Raw genomic sequence first — 27,636 nt, 5'->3', positions numbered from 1 at the left:
TACATAAACTCTAACAGCATTGACTAGTGCGATAGACAGCTCCACAATAATAGTAGTAGACTTCAACACACCACTTTTGGTGAAGGGCAGGACATCCAGAAAGAAGCTCAATAAAGATATGGACAATCTAAATGCCACAATCAACCAAATTGACCTCATAGACATATATAGAACACTCCACCCAAAAGCAGCCAAGTATACTTTCTTTTCTAGTGCACATGGAACATTCTCCAGAATAGACGATATATTAGGTAATAAAGCAAGCCTCAGCAGAATTCAAAACATTGAAATATTACAAAGCACCTTCTCTGACCATAAGGCCATAAAAGTGGAAATCAATAACAGGAAAAGCAGAGAAAAGAAATCAAACACTTGGAAACTGAACAATACCCTGCTCAAAAAAGACTGGATTATAGAAGACATTAAGGAAGGAATAAAGAAATTGATAGAATCCAATGAGAATGAAAACACTTCCTATCAGAACTTTTGGGACACAGTGAAAGCAGTGCTTAGAGGTCAATTTATATCAATAAATGCAAACCTCCAAAAAGAAGAAATGGCCAAAATCAAAGAATTATCCCTACAACTTGAACAAACAGAAAGAGAGCAACAAAAGAAACTTCAGGCACCAGAAAAAAAGAAATAATAAAAATTAGAGCAGAGCTAAATGAAACAGAAAACAGAAAAACAATTGAAAGAATTAATAAGACCACAAGCTGGTTCTTTGAAAAAATCAACAAAAGTGATAAAGCACTGGCCAAACTGACAAAAGGAAGCAGATAATCCAAATAAGAAATGAGATGGGTGATATTACAACAGACCCAACTGAAAAAAAAAAAAAAAAATCAGATCAGATTACTATGAAAAGCTGTACTCAAATTTGAAAACCTAGAAGAAATGGATTATTTCCGAGAAACCAACTACCTACCTAAACTAACACCAACAGAGGTAGAACAGCTAAATAGACCCATAACAAAAGAAGAGATTGAAAAGGTAATCAAAAAACTCCCAACAATAACAGCAAAAAAAAGCCCTGGTCCGGACTGCTTCACTGCAGAGTTCTACCAAACTTTCAGAGAAGAGTTAATACCAGTACTACTTTCAGAGCATAGAAAAGGACGGAATACTCCCAAACTCATTCTATGAAGCCACCATGTCCCTGATACCAAAACCAGGTAAAGACACCACAAAAAAAAAAATTACAGACCTATATCCCTCATGAACGTAGATGCAAAAATCCTCAACAAAATTCAAGTCTATAGAATTCAACATGTCAAAACAATAATTCACCATGACCAAGTCGGATTCATACCAGGTATGCAGAGATGGTTCAACATTAGAAAAACAATTCATGTAATCCATCATATAAATAAAAGAAAAGACAAGAACCACACGATTTTATCCATTGATGCAGAAAAAGCATTTGACAAAGTTCAACACCCATTCATGATAAAAACTCAGCAAAATAGGAATAGAAGGAAAATTCCTCAAAATAATAAACGGCATTTCTACAAAGCCAATAGCCAACATCATCCTAAATGGAGAGAGCCTGAAAGCATTCCCCTTGAGATCGGGTACCAGATAAGGACCCACTTTAACACCACTCTTATTCAACATTGTGCTGGAGGTTCTAGCCAGGGCAGTTAGGCTAGATAAAAAATAAAGGGCATCCAGATTGGCAAGGAAGAAGACAAAGTATTTCTATTTGCAGATGACGTGATCTTACACACAGAAAACCCTAAGGAATCCTCAAGAAAACTACTGAAACTAATAGAAGAGTTCAGCAGAGAAACAGGACACAAGATAAACATACAAAAATCAGTTTGATTACACCAACAAAAAGAACATCAAAGAGGAAACCACCAAACCAATACCATTTAAAGTAGCCCCCAAGAAGATAAAATACTTAGGAATAAATAAATCTTACCAGAAATGTAAAAGACTTATACAACGAAAACTACAAAACACTTCTGGAAGAAACCAAAAGATACCTACACAAGTGGAAAAACATACCTTGCTCATGGATAGGAAGACTTAACATTATAAAAATGTCTATTCTACTAAAAACGATGTATACATTTAATACAATTCTGATCCAAATTCCAATGACACTTTCTAATGAGTTGGAGAAACAAATCACCAACTTCATATGAAAGGGAAGGAGGTCCTGGATAAGTAAAGGATTACTGAAAAAGAAGAACAAATTGCGAGGCCTTACACTACCAGATTTTAGAACCTATTACACCGCTACAGTAGTCAAAACAGCCTGTTACTGGTACAACAACAGATACATAGACCAGTGGAACAGAATTGAGAATCCAGACATAAATCCATCCACATACGAGCAGTTGATATTTGACAAAGGCCCACTGTCAGTTAATTGGGGAAAAGACGATCTTTTTAATAAATGGTGCTGGCATAACTGGATATCCATCTGCAAAAAAAGGAAACAAGACCCATACCTCATGCCATGCACAAAAACGAGTTCAAAATGGATCAAAGACCTAAATATAAAATCTAAAATGATAAAGATCATGGAAGAAAAAATAGGGACAATGTTAGGAGACCTACTACATGGCATAAACAGCTTATAAAATATTACTAACAATGCAGAGGAAAAACTAGATTACTGGGAGCTCCAAAAATCAAACACCTACGCTCATTCAAAGACTTCATGAAAAGAGTAAAAAGATTACCTACAGACTGGGAAAAAGTTTTTAGCTACAACATCTCCGACCAGCACCTGATCTCTAAAATCTACATGATACTGCAAAAACTCAACTGCAAAAAGACAAATAACCCAATTAATAAATGGGCAAAACATATGAACAGACACTTCACTAAAGAAGACATTCAGGTAGCTAACAGATACATGAGGAAATGCTCACGATCATTAGCCATTAAATAAAAAAAAAAAAAACTTAGAGTAATGCAAATCAAAACTACAATGAGATTCCATCTCACTCCAACAAGGCTGGCATTAATCCAAAAAACACAAAATAATATAAAAGTTGCAGTGGCTGTGGAGAGATTGGAACACTTATGTACTGCTGGTGGCAATGTCAAATGGTACAACCACTTTGGAAATCGATTTGGCACTTCCGTAAAAAGCGAGAAATAGAACTACCACAGGATCCAGCAATCCCACTCCTTGGAATATATCCTAGACAAATGAGAGCTTTTACACCAACAGATATATGTTCAATGCAGCAGTGTTTACAACAGCAACCAAGGTGCCCATCAACTGATGAATGGATAAATAAATCATGGTGTATACACACAATGGAATACTATGCATAGATAAAGAACAGTGATGAATCTGTGGAACATTCCATAACTTGGAATCTGGAAGGCATTACGCTGAGTGAAATTAGTCAGTTGCAAACGGACAAATATTGTATAAGATCACTATTATAAGAACTTGAGCAATAGTTTAAACTGAGAAGGAAACATTCTTTTGTGGTTACGAGAGGAGGGGGGGAGGGATGGTGGGAGAGGGGTATTCACGAATTATATAGTAGATAAAAACTACGTTAGGTGATGGGAAAGACAATACACAATACAGGCGAGGTCACCACAACTTGACTAAACCAAAAGCAAGGGAGTTTCCTGAATAAACTGAATGCTTCAAAGGCCAGCATAGCAGGCACAGGGGTCTGGGGACCATGGTTTCAGGGGACATCTAAGTCAATTGGCATAATAAAATCTATTAAGAAAACATTCTGCACCCCACTTTGAAGAGTGGTGTCTGGGGTCTTAAACGCTAGCAAGCAGCGATCTAAGATGCATCAATTGGTCTCAACCCACCTGGATCAAAGGAGAATGAAGAACACCAAGGACACAAAGCGATTAAGAGCCCAAGAGACAGAAAGGGCCACATGAACCAGCAACTACATCATCCTGAGACCAGAAGAACTAGATGGTGCCTGGCTACAACCGATGACTGCCCTGACAGGGAACACAACAGAGAACCCCTGAGGGAGCAGGAGAGCAGTGGGATGCAGACCCCAAATTCTTGTAAACGGTCCAGACTTAATGGTCTGAGACCAGAAGGACCCCAGACTAGTCATGGCCCCCAGAATTTCTGTTGGCCCAAGACAGGAACCATTCCCAAAGCCAACTCTTCAAACAGCGATTGGACTGGACGATGGGATGGAGAGGGATGCTGATGAGGAGTGAGCTTCTTGGATCAGGTGGACACTTGAGACTATGTTGGCATCTCCTGCCTGGAAGGGAGCTGAGAGGATAAGGGGGTTTAGAAGCTGGAAAAATGGATATAAAAAGAGAGAGTGGAGGGAGGGAGCGGGCTGTCACATTAGGGGAAAGCAATTGGGAGTAAATAGCAGGGTTTAGTTGGGTTAGCAGGTGTATATGAGTTTTTGTGTGAGAGACTGAATTGATTTGTAAACTTTCACTTAAGGCACAATCAAAATAAAAAAAAAAAAAGAATAAATCTAACAACATAAGTGCAGGGTCTGTATTCTGAAATCTACCAAGCACCAATTAAAGAAATCAAAAAAAGATGTAAATAAATGGAGATATATACTATATTTTCATTTTTTTTTTTGTTTAAGTGAAAGTTTACAAATCAAGTCACCTTGCTTTATACTCCTTGCTCTATACTCCTTGCTCATCCATTTCTTCCTGTTTTTCTTTTGTCAATTTGGCCAGTGGTTTATCAATTTTGTTAATTTTCTTATAGAACCAGCTTTTGGTCTTGTTAACTGTCTCAATTGTTTTTCTGTTTTCATTTTTATTTAATCCTACTCTAATTTTTATTATTTGCATTCTTCTGGTGCCTGAGGGTTTCTTTTGTTGCTCTCTTTCTATTTGTTCAAGTTATGGGGATAATCCTTTGATTTTGGCCCTTTGTCCAGGTAGGTGGTCATCAAGTGTGTGGTACAGGCTCTGTAGTATAGCCTTAGAGGGGCAGGGGTGATTGGAGTAGGTACTGGTATCTGATTGCAGCAGGGGGTCACACTGAACAAGGCAGGGGGCTTACAACTGTCTCCTGAGTATCTGTGAGAAAAGCTAATCCCTGTTCCCTAGAGTGCACAGGTGGGTGGGTTCTGCAGATTGACCATGGGCACCCAATGCTTTTGGTTTTAAGTACTGAGAGGTACCAGCTATCCTTGGACCCCTGTCACAGGTGGTTGGGTAACCTGACTGGAGCCACCAGTCCTTATGCCCCTGATGTGGGTAGGTGAGGACCCTGTTTAACAGGCAAAGCGACATCAAACATCAAACACCCACCTCTCCACCACACAGCTGAAACAGTTGCAGTCTGCCAACAAGGGCAAATTCTCCTGAAATAGGCCCACACAGGTCCATGCAGGGGGGTAAGGTATTCAAAATCCATGGACCATTCATGCCTGGACTAGAGCCACTTCTGTCCTGAGTTCCCCAGGTTAGTGAAGCTGGCAAATTATCTTTTCCCTCAATTGTAAATTTATTCCTTCTCCAAGGCCAGGAGAATGGCTCAGGCCACCCAGCAGGATCTATCTCAGGCCCAGGGAAATCAACAGCCACTGAAGCCAGCTTGGGGACTGGAGGTATGGTAAAAAATACACAAGTATTTTGCTTTAGCCAAGAGAACCGTTTTTCTCTGATTCCAGAGGTGTGAGTAGGCTGTGCGGCTGGCTCTTCCTCCCTGAGGAAACTGCGGCCGAACACTACTACCGGCTTGCTGCAGTTGCTCTCGGGAATGGTGCCTGAGGGATCCTGGCAATTCAGTTCTGGAAACTCCTCTCCACTTCTGAACTGTCTCTCCCTCTCCCTGCCGCTCAGTCAGTTTTCTAACCTTGCCTTTGATTTTCAGGGCTCCTAGGTTGTCATAAATATAATTGTTTCACTTTTTTTTCAGGTCTTTGTTGTACAAGGGATCACTGGAAGTGTCTGGCTACTCTGCCATCTTGGCCCTGCCTCTCACATGTTGATATATGCCATATTTAAGGAATATAAGACTCAATGTTATTATGTCAATTCTCCCCGAAATTAATCAATGGGCTCAAGGCAATCCCAGTCAAAATTCAATCAGGACTTTTGTGTAAATTCAAAAATCTGTTTCTAAAGTTGGGATAAAAAGGAAAGGAATTACAATAGCTAAAATATTTGGAAAAAAATAGTTGGAGAACTTACACTATCTGATTTCAAGACTTATTATAAAACTAAGATAGTAAAAAAAACAGGGCAATACTGGCAAAAGGATAGACCCCTTGATCAATGGTCAAAAGATTGAGGTAAAAAAATCCACACAAATATAGTCAACCTATTCATGCAACAACATGAATAAATCTTAAATGCATTTTACTAAATGAAAGAAGCCTGACTCAAATGGCTAAACATTTTTTAAAATAATTTTTATTGTGTTTTAAGTGAAAGTTAACAAATCAAGTCAGTCTTTCACACAAAAACCCATATACACCTTGCTACACACTCCCAATTACTCTCCCCCAATGAGACAGTCTGCTCTCTCCCTCCACTCTCTCTTATTGTGTCCTTTTCACCAGCTTCTAACCCCCTTCACCCTCACATCTCCCCTCCAGGCAGGAGATGCCAACATAGTCTCAAGTGTCCACCTGATCCATGAAGCTCACTCCTCACCAGCATCCCTCTCCATCCCATTGTCCAGTCCAATCGCTGTTTGAAGAGTTGGCTTTGGGAATGGTTCCTGTCCTGGGCCAACAGGCAGTCTGGGGGCCATGGCCACCAGGGTCCTTCCAGTCTCAGTCAGACCATTAAGTCTGGTCTTACGAGAATTTGGGGTCTGCATCCCACTGCTCTCCTGCTCCCTCAGGGGTTCTCTGTTGTGTTCCCTGTCAGGGCAGTCATCAGTTGTAGCCAGGCGCCATCTAGTTCTTCTGGTCTCGGGATGATGTAGTTGCTGGTTCATGTGGCCCTTTCTGTCTCTTGGGCTCTTAATCGCCTTGTGTCCTTGGTGTTCTTCATTCTCCTTTGATCCAGGTGGGTTGAGACCAATTGATGCATCTTAGATCGCTGCTTGCTAGCGTTTAAGACCCCAGACGCCACTCTTCAAAGTGGGATGCAGAATGTTTTCTTAATAGATTTTATTATGCCAATTGACTTAGATGTCCCTGAAACCATGGTCCCCAGACCCCTGTGCCTGCTATGCTGGCCTTCGAAGCATTCAGTTTATTCAGGAAACTCCCTTGCTTTTGGTTTAGTCAAGTTGTGGTGACCCCGCCTGTATTGTGTATTGTCTTTCCCATCACCTAACGTAGTTTTTATCTACTATATAATTCGTGAATACCCCCTCCCACCATCCCTCCCTCCCTCCTCTTGTAACCACAAAAGAATGTTTCCTTCTCAGTTTAAACTATTGCTCAAGTTCTTATAATAGTGATCTTATACAATATTTGTCCATTTGCAACTGACTAATTTCACTCAGCATAATGCCTTCCAGGTTCCTCCATGTTATGAAATGTTTCACAGATTCCTCACTGTTCTTTATCGATGTGTAGTATTCCATTGTGAATATACCATAATTTATTTACCCATTCACCCATTGATGGGCACCTTGTTTGCTTCCATGTTTTTGCTATTGTAAACAGTGCTGCAATAAACATGGGTGTGCATATATCTGTTCTTGTAAAGGGTCTTATTTCTCTAGAATATATTCCAAGGAGTGGGATTGCTGGATCATATGGTAGTTCTATTTCTAGCTTTTTAAGGAAGCACCAAATCGATTTCCAAAGTGGTTGTACCATTTGACATTCCCACCAGCAGTGTAGAAGTGTTCCAATCTCTCCACAACCTCTTCAACATTTATTATTTTGTGTTTTTTGGATTAATGCCAGCCTTGTTGGAGTGAAATGAAATCTCATTGTAGGTTTGATCTGCATTTCTCTAATGGCTAATGATCATGAACATTTCCTCATAGATCTGTTAGCTTCCTGAATGTCTTCTTTAATGAGTGTCTATTCATATCTTTTGCTCATTTTTTAATTGGGTTATTTGTCTTTTTGCAGTTGAGTTTTTGCACAATTATGTAGATTTTAGAGATCAGGTGCTGATCAGAAATGTCATAGCTAAAAACTTTTTCCCAGTCTGTAGGTAGTCTTTTTACTCTTTTGGTGAAGTCTTTGGATGAGCATAAGTGTTTGATTTTTAGGAGCTCTCAGTTATCTAGTTTTTCTTCTACATTTTTTATAATGTTTTGTATACTGTTTATGCCATGTATTAGGGCTCCTAATGTTGTCCCTATTTTTTCTTCCATGATCTTTATCATTTTAGATTTTATATTTAGGTCTTTGATCCATTTTGAGTCAGTTTTTGTGCATGGAGTGAGGTATGGGTCTTGTTTCATTTTTTTGCAGATGGATATCCAGTTATGCCAGCACCATTTGTTAAAAAGACCATCTTTTCCCCATTTAACTGTTTCGAGGCAAATGGCTAAATATTTTATTCCATTTATATGACATTCTGGGAAAAGCAAAACTATAGTTGTTGCAATGGCTTGGAGGTAAAGGAAGGGATTAATAAAGGAAATTTTAGAGTGATGTGTCATTCTGTATGTAACTGTGGTGACAGTTACATCACTCCATGCATTTATTTATCAATACCGAACTATATACCACAAATACTACATTTTATTGTATGTAAGTAACTTAATTTTTTTTTTAATTGTCCTGTTGGTCAAGAGATATTAATTGAGGTGAAGCCAACATCATGCTGAAGACAGAAGCACCAAGCTGTCCCTCCACAGCAAAGACCTGAAAAACTAAGTAAAACAGAGACAAACACCAATAAAGAGGTAAAGAACTGAACCAAGCAGTGAATGGAAGAAGAAACTGACAGAGAACAGAGAATGAGAAGAAATATGTGGTGGAGGTCCCCTATCAGCTAACACAGCACAGATTAGTTGGATATCAGTGAGACAGAGTACAGGAAAACAGGTTGACAGAGCTCTCAACAGGAGACAGAGCACCTAGTGGACTTGTTCTACTGCACCATAGCTGAGCCACTAGCCCTGGCCATTGGGCAAGGTGGTGAGAATTATCGTACCCACAGACAAGCAAAAAACAAAGAACACACAGCCTGCCTGCTCAGACATAACCAGATAAAATAAAAAAGCAGGATGAAACAAACCTACAATCAATAAATGAAGAAAATAACTCCTGAATGTCCCAAAGACAGCAAACAGTATCAAAACATATTTTAAAAAAAAAGACAGGATGGTTCCAGTGGCATCCAAAATAAAATACCAGATGACTTTCCAGTAGAAGAAAAGGCACTGAAACTACCTGATAGGAAATTCAAATCTCTAATATTTGGAGCTATCAAAGGGTTTAAGGAAAAAGCAGACAATAATGAGGAAAAAATAGACAGAGTCATGAAAAAGGCAGAAAAAAATCATGGAAAAGACATACAAAACAATCGAAGAATTTGTGAAAATAATACAGACACAAAATTTCAAAATAAATTCACAGCTAGAAATCATACAAAAATTGCAATTAGAAATTCAAAAGACAAACAATAAGATTTCAGAAATGGACAGTGTCATAGAAGGCCTGAGGAGCGGCTTGAAACAATGGAAGACAGGACCAGCAAAATTGAAGACAAATACTTGGATACCACTTAGTTTGAGGGAAAAAAAAAATGCAGAAAATTTGAGAAACCCTGAGAATTATGTGGTATACAATCAAAAGAAAAATTTGCCAGCCATTGGAGATACAGAACAGGGAGAGAAAATGGAAAATGCAGAGTAGATCTTTAAAGAATTGCTGACAGAAAACTTCCCTAATATCATGAAAGATTAAAAGCTGACCATCCAAGAAGCTCAGTGAACCCCATATAGGATAAATCCCAGAAGAAAATCACCAAAGCATATGACAATCACTCTTGTTAAAACCAAAGACAGAGAGCAGCTCAAGAAAAATGAAAAGTCACATAAAAAGGGAAAGCAATAAGACAAAGCTTTGATTACTCAGCAGAAACCATGCAGGCAAGAAGGCAATGAGATGATATGTAAAAAACCTTGGAAGAAAAAAAATTGCAAACCAAGAATAATATATCCCGCAAAACTCTCATTCAAATATGATGGCGAAATTAGGATATTTCCAGATAAACTGAAATTAAGGGAATATGTAAAAACCAAACCAAACTTACAAGAATTATCAAAGGGAGTCCTTTGGTTTAAGGACAAACAACATCAGACGACAGCCTGAATCTAGGATCCAAGACTGCACCAGTTAGATACTATTCTAGGACATGAACTGTCAAGGATTAATCAAAACTAAAAGATTTACAACAGGGAATCAGAGAGGTAAACCTGTAAATGACAACAACGTCAGGAAAGTAAAAGGAGTAAATGGTGTAGGTATAGAACTTTCAGATGGAGAGGAAGGCAAGGCGATACCAAGTAATAAAAGACTGGTTCAAATATAGGAAGATAAAGGTAAATTTCAAGGTAACAACAAAGAAGGTTAACAAACATACTTATCAAAACAAAGAAGAAAAACATGAAGTCTCAGTAAACACAAAATCTACAAAAACAAAAGAAATGAAAAAAAAAAAAAATCCACAACCAAAAGGAGGGTAAGAGGAACAAAGAAAACGTCTGTGCCACAAAAAAAGCACTAAAAAATGACAGCAATAAACTCAGACCTATCAATAATTACACTGAACATAAATAGCCTAAATGCACCCATAAAGAGACAGAGAGTGACAGAATGGATTAAAAAAAAAAAAAACAGAATCCATTAATATGCTCTCTGCAAGAGATACACCTTAGAAACAAAGACATAAATTAATTAAAAATCAAAGGATGGGGAAATATATATATATCAAGCAAACAGCTACCAAAGAAGAGCAGGAGTGGCAATACTAATCTCAGATGAAGTAGACTATAAAACACTATCCACCTTAAGAGACAAAGAAAGGCACTATAGAATGATTAAAAGGACAATCCATCATGAATACATAATCATAATAAATATCTATGCACCCAATGACGAGGCTCCAGAATATATAAAATAAACTCTAACAGCACTGAAAAGAAAAATTGACAGCTCCACAATAATAGTAGGAGGCCTCAACATACCACTTTCAGTAAAGGACAAAACATCTAGAAAGAAACTCAGCAAAGACATAGAAGATCTAAGGACCACAATCAGCCAACTCAGCCTCATAGACATAATTAGAACATTCCTCCAAACAGCTGCAACATACACATTCTTTTCCAACACACATGAAATGTTCTCCAGAATAGACCACATCTTAGGCCACAAAGCGACCCTCAACAAAATACAAAACGTTGAGATAGTGCAAAGTATGTTCTCAGATCACAATGCCATCAAACTAGAAATTAACAACAGGAAGAGTAAGGAAAAGAAATCAATTACATATAAACTGAATAACACCCTGCTTAAAAATCACTGGGTAATAGAAAAAAAATCAAAGACAGGATCAAAAAATTCCTAGAATCAAACATGATTGAAAACACATCATGTCAAAACCTGTGGGACACAGCAAAGACAGTGCTCAGAGGTCAATTTATAGCAATAGATGCACATATCAAAAAAGAAGAAAGGAAAAATCAACTTAGCTACACAACTGGAACAAATAGAAAGAGAACAGTAAAAGAAGCACACACCCACCAGAAGAAAGGAAATAATAAAGATCAGAGCAGAAATACATGAAATAGAGAATAGAAAGAATCAACAAAACAAAATGTTGGTTCTTTGAAAGGATCAACAAAATCAACAAACCACTGGCTAAACTGACAAAAGAAAAACAGGAGAGGACACAAAAAACAAGAATACAAAATGAAATCGGGGACATTAGAACAGACCCAACTGAAATAAAAAGGATCATGACAGAGTACTATGAAAAACTACACTCCAAGAAATTTGAAAACTTAGAGGAAATGGACAAATTTCTAGAAACACACTACCTACCCAAACTAGCACAAATTGATGTTGAAAACCTGAACAGACCCATAACAAGAGAAGAGATGGAAAACGTAGTAAAAAAAAAAAGTTCCAATTACAAAAAAATCTCTGGTCCAGGTGGCTTCACTAGAGAATTCTACCACACATTCAGAGAAGAGCTTACACCAGTACTACTTAAAATATTTCAGAACACAGAAAAGGAAGCAATACTTCCAAATTCATGCTGTGAAGCCAGCACAACCCTGATACTAAACCAGGCAAAGACACCACAAAAAATGAAAACTACAGACCAATAGCTCTCAGGAATATAAATGCAAAAATTCTCAACAAAGTTCTAGCCAATAGAATTCAACATCATGTCAAAAGAAATAATATGCCACAACCAAGTGCGATTCACCAGGTATGCAAGGATGATTCAACATTAGGAAATCAATCAACATAATCCATCACATAAATAAAATAATCACATGACCACCTCAATCAATGCAGAAAAGGCATTCAACAAAATCTCAGACCCATTCCTGGTAAAAATCCTCAATAAAATAGGTGTAGAAGGGAAATTCCTCAACATAATAAAGGGCATCTATATAAAATCAACTGCCAACATCATTCTTAATAGAGAGAGGCTAAAAACATTCCCCTTGAGAACAGGAACAAGACAAGGATGCCCTTTATCACCATTCCTATTTAACATTCTGCTGGAAGTCCTAGCTAGAGCAATAAGGCAAGACAAAGAAATAAAGGGCACCCAAATTGGTAACGAAGAAGTAAAACTGTCCCTATTTGCAGATGATGTGATTCTATAAACCCAAAAGACTCTACGAGAAAATGACTGGAACTAACAGAAAGATTAAGCAGAGTAGCAAGACACAAGATGAACATACAAAAATCAGTTGGATTCCTATACGTCAATAAAAAGAACAAGGGAAAAGAAATCAAGAAAACAATACCATTTATAATAGCCATTAAAAAAATAAAATACTTAAGAATAAATCTAACCAGGGATGTAAAAGACCTATACAAACAAAACTACAAAACGCTACTGCAAGAAACCAGAAGAGATCTACACAAATGGAAAACATACCATGCTCATGGATAGGTAAACTCAACATTGTGAAAATGACAATTCTACCCAAAGCAATCTACAAATACAATGCAATTCTGATCCAAATACAAACAACATTCTTTAAAGAGATAGAAAAACTAATCATTAACTTTATATGGATAGGGAAGAGGCCCCAAATAAGTAAAGCACTATTGAAGAAGAATAAAGTAGGAGGATTTGCACTACCTGAACTCAGAACCTACTGTACAGCTATGGTAGTCAAAACAGCCTGCTTCTAGTACAAAGATAGATACATTGACCAAAGGAATAGAATTGAGAAAAAAAAAAAAAGAACCCAGATATAAATCTATCCACCTATGGTCACCTGATCTTCGACCAGGGCCCAAAGTCCATCAAGTGGGGAAAAGACAGTCTTTTTAACAAATGGTGCTGGCAGAACTGGATGTCCATCTGTGAAAAAAAATGAAACAGGACCCATACCTCACACCATACACAAAGACTAATTCAGAATGGGTAAAAGGCCTAAATATAAAACCAAAAACTATAAAGATCGTAGAAGAAAAAATACAATCAATGCTAGAGGCCCTAACACAAGGCATTAATAGGATACAAACCATAACTAACAACACACAAAATCTAGAATATAAGCTAGGTAACTGGGATCTTCTAAAAATTAAACATTTATACTCATCAAAAGACTTCACCAGAAGAATAAAAAGAGAAGGTACAGACTGGGAAAACATTTTTTTCTATGACAAATTAGACAAGTCTAACTCTAAAATCGACAGGAAGATCCAACACCTCTACAACAAAAAGATAAATAATCTAATTAAAAATTGGGCAAAGGAAATGAGCAGATACTTCACCAAAGAAGACATTCAGGCGATTAACAGACACATGAGGAAATGCTTGCAATCACTAGCCATTAGAGAAATGCAAACCAAAACCACAATGAGATACCATCTCACACCGGCATTGCTAAGACCAATCAATAAAACAGAAAATAACAAATGTTGTAGAGGCTGTGGAAAGATTAGAACCCCTATGCACTGCCAGTGGGAATGCAAAGTGGTAGAACCATTTTGGAAAACAATTTGGCACTTCCTTAGAAAGCCAGAAATGGAAATACCGTATCATCCAGCAATCCTACTCCTCCTAGGAGTATATCCTAGAGATAAGAGCCAACAAAGGAACAGACATACGCACGCCCATGTTTATTGCAGCATTGTTCACAATAGCAAAAAGATGGAAACAACCTAGATGCCCATCAACAGATGAATGGATAAACAAACTGTGGTACTTACACACGATGGAGTACTATGGAATGATAAAGAACTATGATGAATCTGCAAATAATCTCACAACATGGATGAATCTGGAGTGCATTATACCAAGTCAAATAAGTCAGTCACAAAAGGACAAATATTGTTTGAGACCGCTACTGTAAAAATTCATGAAAAGGTTTACACACACAAAGAAAAACAATCTTTGATAGTTATGAGGGAGTGGAGGAGTGGGGATGGAAAAACACTAAATAGATTTTTTTTTTTTTTAGACAGTAGATAAGTGGTAACTCTGGTGAAGGGTAAGACAGTACACAATACTGGGGAAGCCCACACAGCTTGTACAAATCAAGGTCATGGAAGTTCCATAGACACATCCAAACTCCCTTAGGGACCAAACTACTGGACTGAGGGCTGTGGGGACCATGTGTTGGGGAATCTCTAGCTCAATTGGCATAAAAAAAGAGAGAGATTATTATTTTTAAAAGGCATAAAAACAATACAAGTGAATCATTTCTATCGTGTAAATATCTGGTTCAAAATAGGGGTCAGTGTGAAATCAGTGGGTAAATGTTAAGTTTTGATCAGAAAACAGAAGTAAATATTAAGAGATAAATTGATATAAAAATCATTCGATTCAAATTTGTCCTTAAAAACAAATCTGTGTGTGTTTATGAAGCATAGCAGAAAATAAAGTTAATCTGGTTTGATTCAGTAATTTAGATAAATAGCATTGGTGGGGTTGTTTCAAGTTAGATTAACAATTCCCAATCTTCCAAGTCAGGTACAAATATCATAAAATTGTGAACATGGGCTACTGCATATTTCGGGAACATATGCAAAGAGTTTGGTTTTTGACATAGAAAAGTGCACTGATTGAGACATTTTGGGCCCTACCAATAACACAATGTATTATTCTAAAAACTTTATGAGTGATTTGAAACCTAGCCAGCTGGTTTCTGCTGAACAAAGTATGTTCTACGTGCTAGCAACCTCAGGAGGTTACTACAGTGGTTTGCTTTATAGATTATCCGTCTTTTGTACTGCCATTAGAGTTGACAAGACCAATATCCCACCGTGGGTTCTTTCCTTGACCTCAAGAGACTATAACATGACATTCAGCAGATTTTAGATGTTTAAAACATGCTGGTACTGTTAAAGTTATTTTCTTTTCCAGATGCAAAACTAACTGGATAAAAATACCCAAGACCCTACTCAGGTTCCTGCAAAGCAGTGAAATGGGATATTTCTTTTTTTCCCAATCTAATGCTCTTCTTCTTTTTAATGGTAAAACTTCCCTGTGCACTATTTATTTATAGCCCAGACAATTCAGCTCCAAGCAGGTGGTTCTATTGAAAGATAAACAAACTTGTAACAAACCCCCACTGGTTCGTAAATGGCCCACCGTGCTGACATGGCAGGCTGCAGGTAACTGAACCCACCCATGGATGTTGGTCCTTTACTACAGAACTGGGGTCCCCACAGTGTCTTTGGCTAAGGAACAGCTGGTGCTCTCAGCATTCTTATCTCTTAACAAAAAATCCAAATCAATGGTCATGCAAATTGGTTAAAAGTACTGGATGAGTTTCCATTTAATATACCAAACTCCAAAATATCATCTCTACTTCCTTTGCCTAATGTGCTTATTGATTTCTGAGGAGGTCTTAGAGGATTTTTTGAAAGTCTTCCCTTATATGTAATTTGGTCAGTGGGAGCAGTTTCAGATGTCTCTGAGAGGAAAGCCTCACACACTTCCTGTATCATTGCTCCTTTCCCGTCTCTCCCCACCATAGTGGTAAGACCTTGTACATTTCGATCTGAAAGGAGTGGATGAAGAATGACAAGAATTCCTCTCTCAGGACTGCATTTCTGCATGCTTTATTTTCCATTTCCTGTTCTCATCTATGATCTCATTGTATCTTTACACCACTAAGTTAATGAACTTGTATCGAACCTTCTTGCCTCATAATTAATTGTGCCTAACATTATTATTATTTATTTATTTATTTTTGTGGAGCCCTGGTGGCTGTAGTGGTTAAGAGCTTGGCTGAAAACCAAAAGGTCAGAAGTTCAAATCCACCAGCCTCTTCCTGGAAACCCTATGGGGCAGTTCTAGCCTATCCTATAGGGTCTCTATGAGTTAGAATCAACTCATTGGCAATGGGTTTGTTTTTATAACAGTTTAACATTATAGTAAGGTGCCTGGATGGCTCAAATGGTTCACACTAAATGGCTAACCTAAAGGCTGGCGGTTCAAACCCATCCAGCGATACCACAGAAGAAAAGATCTGGCAATCTAATTCTGTTAAGATTACAGCCAACAAAATTCTACGGATAAGTTCTACTCTGTAACACACGGAGTCATCACGAGTCAAAATAGACTTGACAGCAACTAAAAACAACAATAGTATAGTACTAGGCTATCATGGTCACAAATCCATTGGTAACCATTGTATTTTACCTGCCTCTCATCAGAGACTTTCTTTCTGTTGATGTTGCTTAAATTATCATAGCACAACATTTACCAGCTCAACATTTTTACATGTACAGTTCAGTGACTGTCATGGATTGAATTATATTCCCCCAAAAAATGTGTCAAATTGATTTGACCATGATTCCTGGGATTGTGTGATTTTACTGTATGTTGTAAATCCTGCCTATATGATGTTAATGAGGGAGGATGAGCACCTGTTGTTTGTGGGGCAGAACTCAATCTGCAAGATAGGATGTGTTTTGAGGCAATCTCTTGAGACATGACAGGGAGAAGCAAGCAGAGAGGCAGGGGGACCTCATACCACCAAGAGAGCAGTGCTAAGAGCAGAGCACATTCTTTGGGCATGGGGTCCCTGGGCAGAGTAGCTCCTAGTCAGGGATAAGATTAATGACAAGACCAACAGAAAAGACAAAGCCTTCCCCTGGAGCTGAAGCCCTGAACTTGGACTTTAAGCCTGGTGGCATAGTGGTTAAGTGCTCTAGCTGCTAATCAAAAGGTCAGCAGTTCAAATCCACCAGCCGCTCCTTGGAAACTATGGGGAAGTTCTACTCTGACCTATAGGGTCGCTATTAGTCAGAATCGACTGGATGACAACGGGTTTGGTTTTTTTTGGTATTGTGAGGAAATAAACTTCTCTTTGTTAAAGCCATCCACTTGCGGTATTTCTGTTATAGCAGCACTAGATGACTAATACGGTGACCAATTATGCTAATCAGGTTGTGCAAAAATCATTCATGTCTGTTACCAATTGTTCCACCTGCATTGACATATACTCAATGCTTCCTAAAAAACGATACCCTTTTTCTTCTTCCCTCCACCCCTGGTAACCACTAACAAATTTTAGTCTTTATACATTTGCCTACACAAGATATTTTGTATGAGTGAGATCATACAATATTTGTCCTTTTTGATTGACTTACTTCACTCAGAATAATGTTTTCAAGGTTTATCCATGTTGTAGCATGAATCAGAACTAAATTTACTTTTATGGCTAAGTAATATTCTATTGTACATACATACCACATTTTGTTCATCCATTTATCTACTGATGGACATTTAGGTTGTTTTCACCTTTTGTCTACAGCAAATAGTGCCGCAATGAACGCTCTTATGTGTATGTCACATATCACCCTAACACTAGGCCTGATTCTACCCCCAACCTAACCTGTACCCTAATGCTAAAACTAAACCTAACCCTAAATTAACCTATCCCTAGTCCTCACGCTAAAACTAACTCTAGCCATAGCCCTAACAACAATTCTACTTCTAACCCTAAACCTGACACTGGACCTGACCCTAACCCCAACTTTAAGCCTAACCCTAACTGTAGCCCTAGCCCTAGATCTAAATCAACCCCTAAATCTAATTTGTACTCTAACCCTAAAGCTAACCCTAAACCTAGCACTAATTTTACCTCTAACCCTAATCTTAACCCTAAATCTAACCTAATCCTCAACCTAGCCCTAGCACTAGTCCTAATTCTAATCCTAATCCCAATGGAAATCCTAATGCTAACATTAATCCTAGCCCTAGCCATATCCCTGACCCTAACCCCAAACCTAACCCTGAACATAATCTTAGTCCTAACCTAATTCTAGCACTAACCCTAACCTTATGTCTGTTTGAGTCTCTGCTTTCAAGTCTGTTAAGTATACATAGGAGTGGAATTGCTGAGTCATTTTTTTTTTTTTTTTTTTTTATGATACTCCTGGAGCTCTGGTGGTGAGTGGTCAAGAGCTTGGCTGCTAACCAAAAGGTCAGCAGTTCAAATTCACCAGATGCTCCTTGGAAACTCCAAGGGGCAGTTCTACTCTGTCCTATGTGGTCATTATTAGTTGGAATCAACTCGATGGCAATGGGATGGTAGTTTTATGTTTCACTTTTTGAGGAACCACCAAATTATTTTCCACAGTGGCTATACCATCTTGCATTCCCTCCAAAAATGAGTGAGGGTTGCTATTTCTCCACATCCTTGCCAATAGTTGCAGCTTTCCTTTTTTTTTTCCTTTTTTCAATTTTTTAAAACTTAATCATCTGTCATGGAGTGAATTATGTGCCCCCCAAAATGTATCAGTTTGGCTGGGCCATGATTCCCAGTATTGAGTGGTTGTCATCCATTTTGTGATTGTAATTTTATGTTAAGGAGGATTAGGTTGGGATTATAACACCCTTACTAAGGTCACATTCCTGATCCAATGTAAAGGGAGTTTCTCTGGGGTGTGGCCTGCACCACCTTTTATCATACGAGATAAAAGGAAATCGAAGCAAGCAGTTGAGGGCCTCATACCACCAAGAAAGCAGTGCCAGGAGCAGAGTGCGGCCTTTGGACCCAGGGTCCCTGTGTGGAAAAGCTCCTAATCCAGAGGAAGATTGACGACAAGGACCTTCCTCCAGAGCTGACAGAGAGAGAAGCCTTCCCCTGGAGCCAATGCTGTGAATCTGGACTTTCAGTCTACTAAACTGTGAGAAAATAAATTTCTCTTTGTTAAAGTCGCCAGCTTGTGGTATTTCTGTTATAGCACCACTAGATGACTAAGACACCATCCTAAACCCCAAAACCAAACCATTGCCATAGAGTTAATTCCAACTCACAGTGACCCCATGGAACAGAGTAGAACTGCCCCACATGTTTTCCAAGGAGTTCGTGGTGGATTTGAACTGCCAACCTTTTGGTCAGCCAGCCTTAAAAAACAAAAACAAAAAGAAACATTGCCGTCCAGTCAATTCTGACTCATAGTGATCCTATAGTACAGAGTAGAACTGCCCCATAGGATTTCCAAGGAGCACCTGGTGGATTCAAACTGCCGCCTTTTGATTAGCACCTGTAGCACTTAACCACTAGGCCGCCATCCTAATGGGGGTGAAATGGTATCTCATTATGGTTGTGATTTGCATTTTCCTAATAACATTGACCATCTTTCCATGTGTTTCTTGGCCATTTGTATATCTTTTTTGGTGAAATGTCTGTTCTATTTTTCCCTCTTTTTTTTTTTTTTTAAGTAACTAAAATCTCTACTGTCAAATATCATTTTTTCAAGGTATGGTTCAATCCAGTGCACAATTATTGTTCATCAAGGCAGTTGAAGAACATCCCTTTAAAAGTTTACGGGGAGATAAGTTGACAAATAATTATAGTATAATTTCCATATGCTAAAATGAAAGTGTAGATATGCTATAGAAATACTTTTTGATATTGAGTACATTTTTAGACATGAAAAAAAAAAGCAAACAGTGCCAGCAGATGAGACTGGTAAAGTATTTTAGGGGCCAAAACACAGAAGAATTTACAGGCCATGTTTAGGACTTTGGAATTGATTCTAAGGATAATGGGAGCCTCTGAAAATCTATAGCAGAAAACTAGCATCGTCCAATTTCCATTTTAGGAGTAGCACTCTGGTAGCTGGGTTTGAGACCATTGATACTCAAGACAATATAACTATCTATTTGGTTGTTGTAATAACTCAGGAGAGAGAATATGCCAAGAACAGTGGATGTAAAAAGAAGGATCTGAAAGCTTCTTAAGATTATTTTTAAAAAATCCTAGGCTCTCAGCTCCAAAATAACAGTAGATATGTAACAGAGGCAGAGACCTGGGAAAATTTTTCCTGGCTAAAAACTCAGAACAAAATCTACTATCTTTTCATTTTTGCTTAATAATTAAGATTATTTACAGAACATGAGAGAAGACAGATTAACAACAGTATACAAACAAATACGCAGTAAAAATAAAATGAATGTTGAGTTATTTAGATCATAACATGAGGAATTTAGGTAGAGTCTAAGATTTAATATTTGATGAAACTTTCCTAACTTTTAATCACCAATATTATTGAGCAGTGGAATGTATATATATAAAGGCTCATAGTGTCTTACCTATTAGGATGTCTTACATAAAGCCTTTTCTGAGTAGTGAGCAAGGTAATATCTCAAGTTCACCTCATTATATTTTGAAAGAGAAGGAAATAAGTTACATGTTTTCCAAAGGCAAATTCTATTATGTACACTTAATTTGTTTTCCAGAGCATACACATCTGTTGATTTAAAATCCTGTGCTCCATGTTACCTTTGCATTGTCCAACTGTCCTGTTACTGCTTCTTCAAGGTGGTAAGCAGTCACAATTTCTAAAAAATAAATAAACAAAAATGAAACCATAAACTTTTATACTTGGAGAGTTTGTGGAAGAAGCTATTCCACTGCACGGCTGTAATTGATATTCCTCATCTTCTTCCTCTATCACCCATTCAAGTTTGCCTTAACATCAGCCAGTACATCTCCTGATCTAGGTTGCTTGTCCATTGTCCATTGGGATAATCTAGGCGTTAATTTCTCAGGAACCTGAGCCTCTGGTTACCATGTACTTCTTGGGCTGTGCTTGCTACAACTGGTCATGCACAGCTATCACCAGCCACGGAAGTACCAGGAGGTGCTCTAATTACCTCATGAGTTCTAGACATTCTTATCCCTGCCACAATTATGTAATAGCAACCCTATGTCCACAGGATTTAACCTGTAACACTTTGCCATCGAATAGATTCCTACTCATAGGGACCAAATAGGACAGAGTAGACCTGCCCCATGGGGCTTCCAAGGCTATAATCTTTTTGTAAGCATATTGTCCATCTTTCTCCTATGGAGTGGCTGGTGGGTTCAAACTGCTGACCTTTCAGGTAGCAGCTGAGTGCTTTAACCACTGAGCTACCAAGTCTTCTCAGGAATCAGAGCCAATTACTTCTACAAATGTAGTAATTTCTTTTGTTTGCTGGACTGCTGGCATGACAAGCCCAAAATGACTATGTGGCAGTCATAGATTTAGATTCAATGGAATCCTTTCTGTGTCTCCTGAAAGTGTTTCCTTCCCACCAGCAACCAGGACTTCTAGTCAAGTAAACCCCAGAGTTTCATGGAGGGGAAGCACAGTCTCCATGTGAATCAATTAGAATTAATGTAAGAGTAAAAAAAAAATTTTTTTTAAGAGTGGTCATTCCTACTTCTACCCCTTGGTTGCCAGGCCCAAGTTATAGCTCTCAGGGACACACACTATATAATGGCATCTTGAAAGACAACACCCCAATGCACAGGATGTCATCTCCACACTCTGACTCTGCTCTACCATTAAAAAGATAGCTCCACTGTTCTATTAGGCTGTCAACTGCCCAGAAATGCAGATTATGGCAGGACCGTTGGATTCCATGGTCATAAACCCATTGCCATGCCTCCTTTGCTATAAATGGGGTCCCTTAAGCCCTCTGACGGTGATCCTGACTGAGGCACTGCAGATTGATGTTGTTGTTATTAGGTGCCATAGAGTCGGTACTGACTCAAAGTGACCCTATGTACCAACAGAATGAAACACTGCCAGGTCCTGCGCCATCCTCACAATCGTTGTTATGCTTGAGCCCATTGTTGCAGCCACTGTGTCAATCCTTCTCCTTGAGAGTCTTCCTCTTTTTCACTGATTGTCTACTTTACCAAGCTTGATGTCCTTCTCCAGGGACTGAACCCCTCTGATAACAGGTCCAAAGTATGTGAGACATAGTCTTGCCATCCTTACTTCTAAGGAACATTCTGGTTGTGCTTCTTCCAAGACAGATTTGTTCATACTTTTGGTAGTCAATGGTATATTCAATATTCTTTGCCAACACCACAATTCAAAAGTATCAATTCTCCTTTGATCTTTCTTATTCATTGTCCAGCTTTCACGTGCATATGAGGCGACTGAAAACACAATGGCTTAGATCAGGCGCACTTTAGTCTTCAAGGTGTTGTCTTTGCTTTTCAACACTTTAAAGAGGTTTTTTTGCAGCCAATTTGCCCAATGCAATGCATCTCTTGATTTCTTGACTGCTGCTTCCATGGGTGTTGATTGTAGATCCAAGTAAAATGAAATCCTTAACAACTTTAATATTTTCTCCATTTATCATGATGTTGCTTATTGGTCCAGTTGTGAAGATTTTTATTTTCTTTATGTTGAGGTGCAATCCATACTGAAGGCTGTGGTCTTTGATCTTCATTTGTAAGTGCTTCAGGTTCTCCTCACTTTCAGCAAGCAAGGTTGTGTCATCTGCATAAACCAAGTTATTAACGAATCTTCCTCCAATCCTGATGCCCCATTCTTCTTCATATAGTTCACCTTCTTGGATTATTTGCTCAGCATAGGGATTGAATAAGTATGGTGAAAAGATACAACCATGATGCACTCCTTTCCTGACTTAAACCACACAGTGTCCCCTTGTTCTGTTGGAACAAGTGCCTCTTGATCTATGTACAGGTTCCCGATGAGCACAGTTAACTGTTCTGGAATTCCCATTCTTAGCAATGTTATCCATAATTTGTTATGACCCACACAGTTGAATGCCTTCGCATAATCAATAAAACACAGGTAAACATCCTTCTGGTATTCTCTGCTTTCAGCCAGGATCCATCCTACGTCAGCAATGATATTCCTGGCTCCACATCCTCTTCCGAATCTGGCTTAAATTTCTGGCAGTTCCCTGTCAATATACTGCTGGAACTGCTTTGGAATGATCTTCAGTAAAATTTTACTCGGGTGTGATATTAATGAAATTGTTTGATGATTTCTGCATTAGGTTGGATCACCTTTCTTGGGAATAAGCATAAATATAGATCTTTTTCAGTCGGTTGTCCAGGTAGCTGTCTTCCAAATATCTTGGCATAGACAAGTAAGCACTTCCAGCACTGCATCTATTTGTTGCAATATCTCAATTGGTATTCCTTCAGTTCCTGGAGCCCTGTTTTTTGCCAATGCCTCCAGTGCAGCTTGGACTTCTTCCTTCATTACTATTGGTTCCTGGTCATTTGCTACTGCCTGAAATGGTTGAACATCAGCCAATTCTTTTTGGTACAGTGACTTTGTGTATTCCTTCCATTTTCTTTTTATGTTTCCTGCACCTTTTAATATTCTCCCTGTAGAGTCCTTCAATATTGTGACTCGAGGCTTGAATTTTTTATTCTTTCAGCTTGAGGAATGCCAAGAGTACTGTTGCCTTTTGGGTTTTCTAACCCCAAGTCTTTGCACATGTCATTATAATACTTTGTCTTCTGTAGCTGCCCTGTGAAATTTTTTGTTCAGCTTTTTTACTTCATCATTTCTTCCTTTTGCTGTAGCTACTCGACTTCAAAAGCAAGTTTCAGCCTCTTCTAAAATCCATTTTGGTCTTTTTTTCTATTCTGTCTTTTGAATGACCTCTTGCTTTCTTCGTGTTTGATCTTCTTGATGTCATTCCACAATTCACCTGGTCTTCAGTCATTACTGTTCAACACATCAAATCTATTCTTGAGATGGTCTCTAAATTCAGGTGGGATATACTCAAGATTGTACTTTAGTGCTTGTAGACTTGTTCTAATTTTCTTCAGTTTCAACTTGAACTTGCATATGAGCAATTGTTAGTCTGTTCCGCAGTCAGCGCCTGGCCTTGTTCTGACTGATGATATTGTGATTTCCCTCATCTCTTCCCACAGATGTAGTCAATTTGATTCCTGCGTATTCCATCGAGCAAGGGCCATGTGTACAGTCACTGTTTATGCTGATGAGAAAAGATATTTGCAATGAAGAAGTCATTGTCTTGCAAAATTCTATCATGTGATTTCTAGCATCTTTTCTATCACCAAGGCCATATTTTTCAACTACTGATTCTTCTTCTTTGTTTCTAACTTTCACATTCCAATCACCAATAATTATCAATGCCTCCTGGTCGCATGTTTGATCGATTTCAGACTGTAGAAGTTGGTAAAAGTCTTCAATTTCTTTATCTTTGGCCTTAGTGGTTGGTGCATAAATTTAAATAATAGTTACATTAACTGGTTTTCCTTGCAGGCATATGTATATTATTCTATCACTGACAGCATTGTACTTCAGGATAGATCTTGAAACGTTCTTTTTGATGATGAATGCAATACCATTCCTCTTCAAATTGTCATCCCTCAGGTTGGAAATCACTCAAAATACCACTGGGGAAGAGCTACCTCCTCAAAGCAGAGTTGACCTTAATGGTGTGGATGTTATCAAGCTTTTGGGACCCTCATTTGCTGATATAGCACAACTCAAAATGAGAAGAAACAGCTGAAACATCCATTAATAATTGGAACATAGAATTTAAGAGGTATGAATCTAGGAAAATTGGAAATGGTCAAAAATGAAATGGAATGCATAAACATTGATATTCTAGGCATTAGTGAGTTGAAATGGACTTGTATTGGCCACTTTGAAATGGACAATCAATATGGTCTACTTTGCCAGGAATGACAACTTGAAGAGGAATGGCACTGCAGGGGAGGAGGAAAAATCTATGCTTAAGATATGTATCATTACCAGTAAGGATGAATCATGGAAGAGTAGATGGTGGTTAATGTTTTCAGCTTGCCACGAAGTGGCTGGATAGTGTTTTTAAGGGATTGTAAATAGCATATTCAGCAGCAACAATAGCTAGACAATGGTATTAATATCAATTCGGCCATGTATAGCTTCCATCATTTTCACCATAACTACTTGTTCATGGCAAACACTGGGGTAGTGTTTGCCAGAAAAAGGCTGACTGACATCTACTAGATGACACTTCTTGTTCACCTACTTTTCAATCCCTTCTCTGGAGTAGAAGTGCTTTGGTAGGAATTTACAGAAGACACAGATTTTTGCATACTTTGTGCTCATTCTATAGTTCACTTGCATAACTCTTCCCCAGACTTCCTTGTCTCTGATCTCTCTATCTGTTCCCTTGAGACTCCTGATCAACAAGACAAATCTTGCCCTACTGCTCAGGAATTTGTGTTTACTCCTACCTTAGATTACTTCTTTCATACAAAGCGAATGATCAGATATACTACTCAAAGCACTGCTACTGAGATTTTTCCTAATTACTGTTCTTCAGGAACACCCCTGTGTCTTTAGTGCAACATCAGTCCTCTGCTGGCTTGCATTAGCTACAAACTGGCCTTCCCATCAGCTGAGATGAAGCAATAATGTGACATAGTTAGATGGCATGGGGTCAGGGTCCCTTTTTCCTGTAATTTATTTGTACTCTCAAGGCCTGCTTGAGTCTGATCCTTAACAAACCATTGTATAGTGGATCACTGCTATATCCACTTGACATGGCTTAATAGTTACACCAACAGCAGCTCATAATGCATAGCTTAGATCACATCATCAATTGATGTTGTCTGCACAAACTTTCATTTTCTATTAGGGGCCAGTAGAATTCCGGTAGTTCTCTGTCAAATGATATGGCCTTGCTTGAGAATCTTCTTCTCTAAAGAGACTCCATACAACATCTTTATCTACTGTGTATACTTATAGCACTTTTCCACCTACCGGGTTACATAGACTAAGCAGGAGAACTACTTGTATCTTGTATCACAGCCTGGAATTGCTCCAGAGTCCTCTCTTGCTCTAAGTTCCTTTCAAAATTTACAGTCGTTTTAGTTACCCAATGAATGAGTCAGAGGAGAATTCTTAAGTGCAGTATGTGCTGTCTCCAAAATCAGAAGATACTTACCAAGTTCTATGCCTCATTCTTAGTGGCGGAAGCTACAAGACAAAATAACTTTTCCTTTACCTAAGGGACTATATACGCCAAAGACTAATGGACTCTTAAAAACTCAAGACAGGACCCTTAACAATTGCAGTGGTTTTCTCCAACCATTTAGGCACTTCGGTATCACCAGGCCATCGCCAATTTTTGCTTACTACGTCTGATAAACTGGGTATCATAAATATAGTAAATCAATATAATATTCTAAGGAATGTCAAGAAGATCAAATCTCCTTTGGACTTTATTGTGCCAAAGATCGGAAAAGTAATGTGGTCTTGGCTCAAGATTTTTTTTTTTTAATTAAAAAAAATATATATCTTTAATTATTTATTTTTTATTATCCCTCCTAGTTAAATGTGAAATACTTTTGATCCTCCTTCATCATGGAAATAGAAAAGAATACATTTTAGGATGATTAGACATATGCAAAATTCCAAAGGCTGCATTTATCTGTTCTTCTAAAAATACCACATCTGGCATGGCAGTTTTGATTTCTTAAGCATAATTGGTTAAGTCTATGTTATCTGCCATAATCTAATCGTTTATGGAAGGGCAATATTAGTGAATTAAATTGTATATTATAGGAAACACTACCCCTACATACTTTAAGTCTGTAAGGGCAGTATTAATCTGTATTATTGCACCTTACTTGCGTAACACAGCTTCTGATTTACTTTCTTTGCTGGTGGAAGGTGAAGTTTTCAAGAGCTTCCACTTGACCTATCTGCCATAATGACTATTACTCCACAAGACAGGTGACCAATGTCAGGAATCTGCCAGCTGTTAAGTACATTCATCCTGATGATTCATTCAGAGTCCAGGGAAATGGCTACAGGTTAAGCATGTAGGGAGACCAGCGATTTTTAGACCAGAGGTCAGAAAAACTTTTTTCTGTAAGGGGTCAGAGTAAATATTTCAGATTTTGCACACCATATGGTATCTACCCATTTCAACTACTCAAATCTGCCACTGTAGAATGAAAGCAGACATAGACGATATGTAAACAAGCAGGCTTGTTCACGTCCCACTGAATCTTTATTTACAAAGATCAGGTGACAAGCACAGTTTGGATTGTGGGCCATAGCTTGATGAGTCTGCTTTAGATCCATTTGAGACGAGCTTGGGCCAGCACTGTATGTATCACCTGACAGCTCTACATTTTCAGGCTAACAGAAGGGCCATGATGGCATGTTGGTTTTTCTGGTATCAATGTCAGCTCAGACCACCTCTCCAACAGTCCTCAGAAGATAACAAACCCACGCATAGGCACCTCAGAAGACAGGCCTGGAAATCTGTCTCTGAAAGGTCACAGCCTTGAAAACCCTATGGAGCTGT

The sequence above is a fragment of the Elephas maximus genome, chromosome 4, assembly GCF_024166365.1.
Source record: "Elephas maximus indicus isolate mEleMax1 chromosome 4, mEleMax1 primary haplotype, whole genome shotgun sequence".
NCBI lineage: Eukaryota > Metazoa > Chordata > Mammalia > Proboscidea > Elephantidae > Elephas > Elephas maximus.
This window is presented reverse-complemented; position numbering follows the sequence as displayed.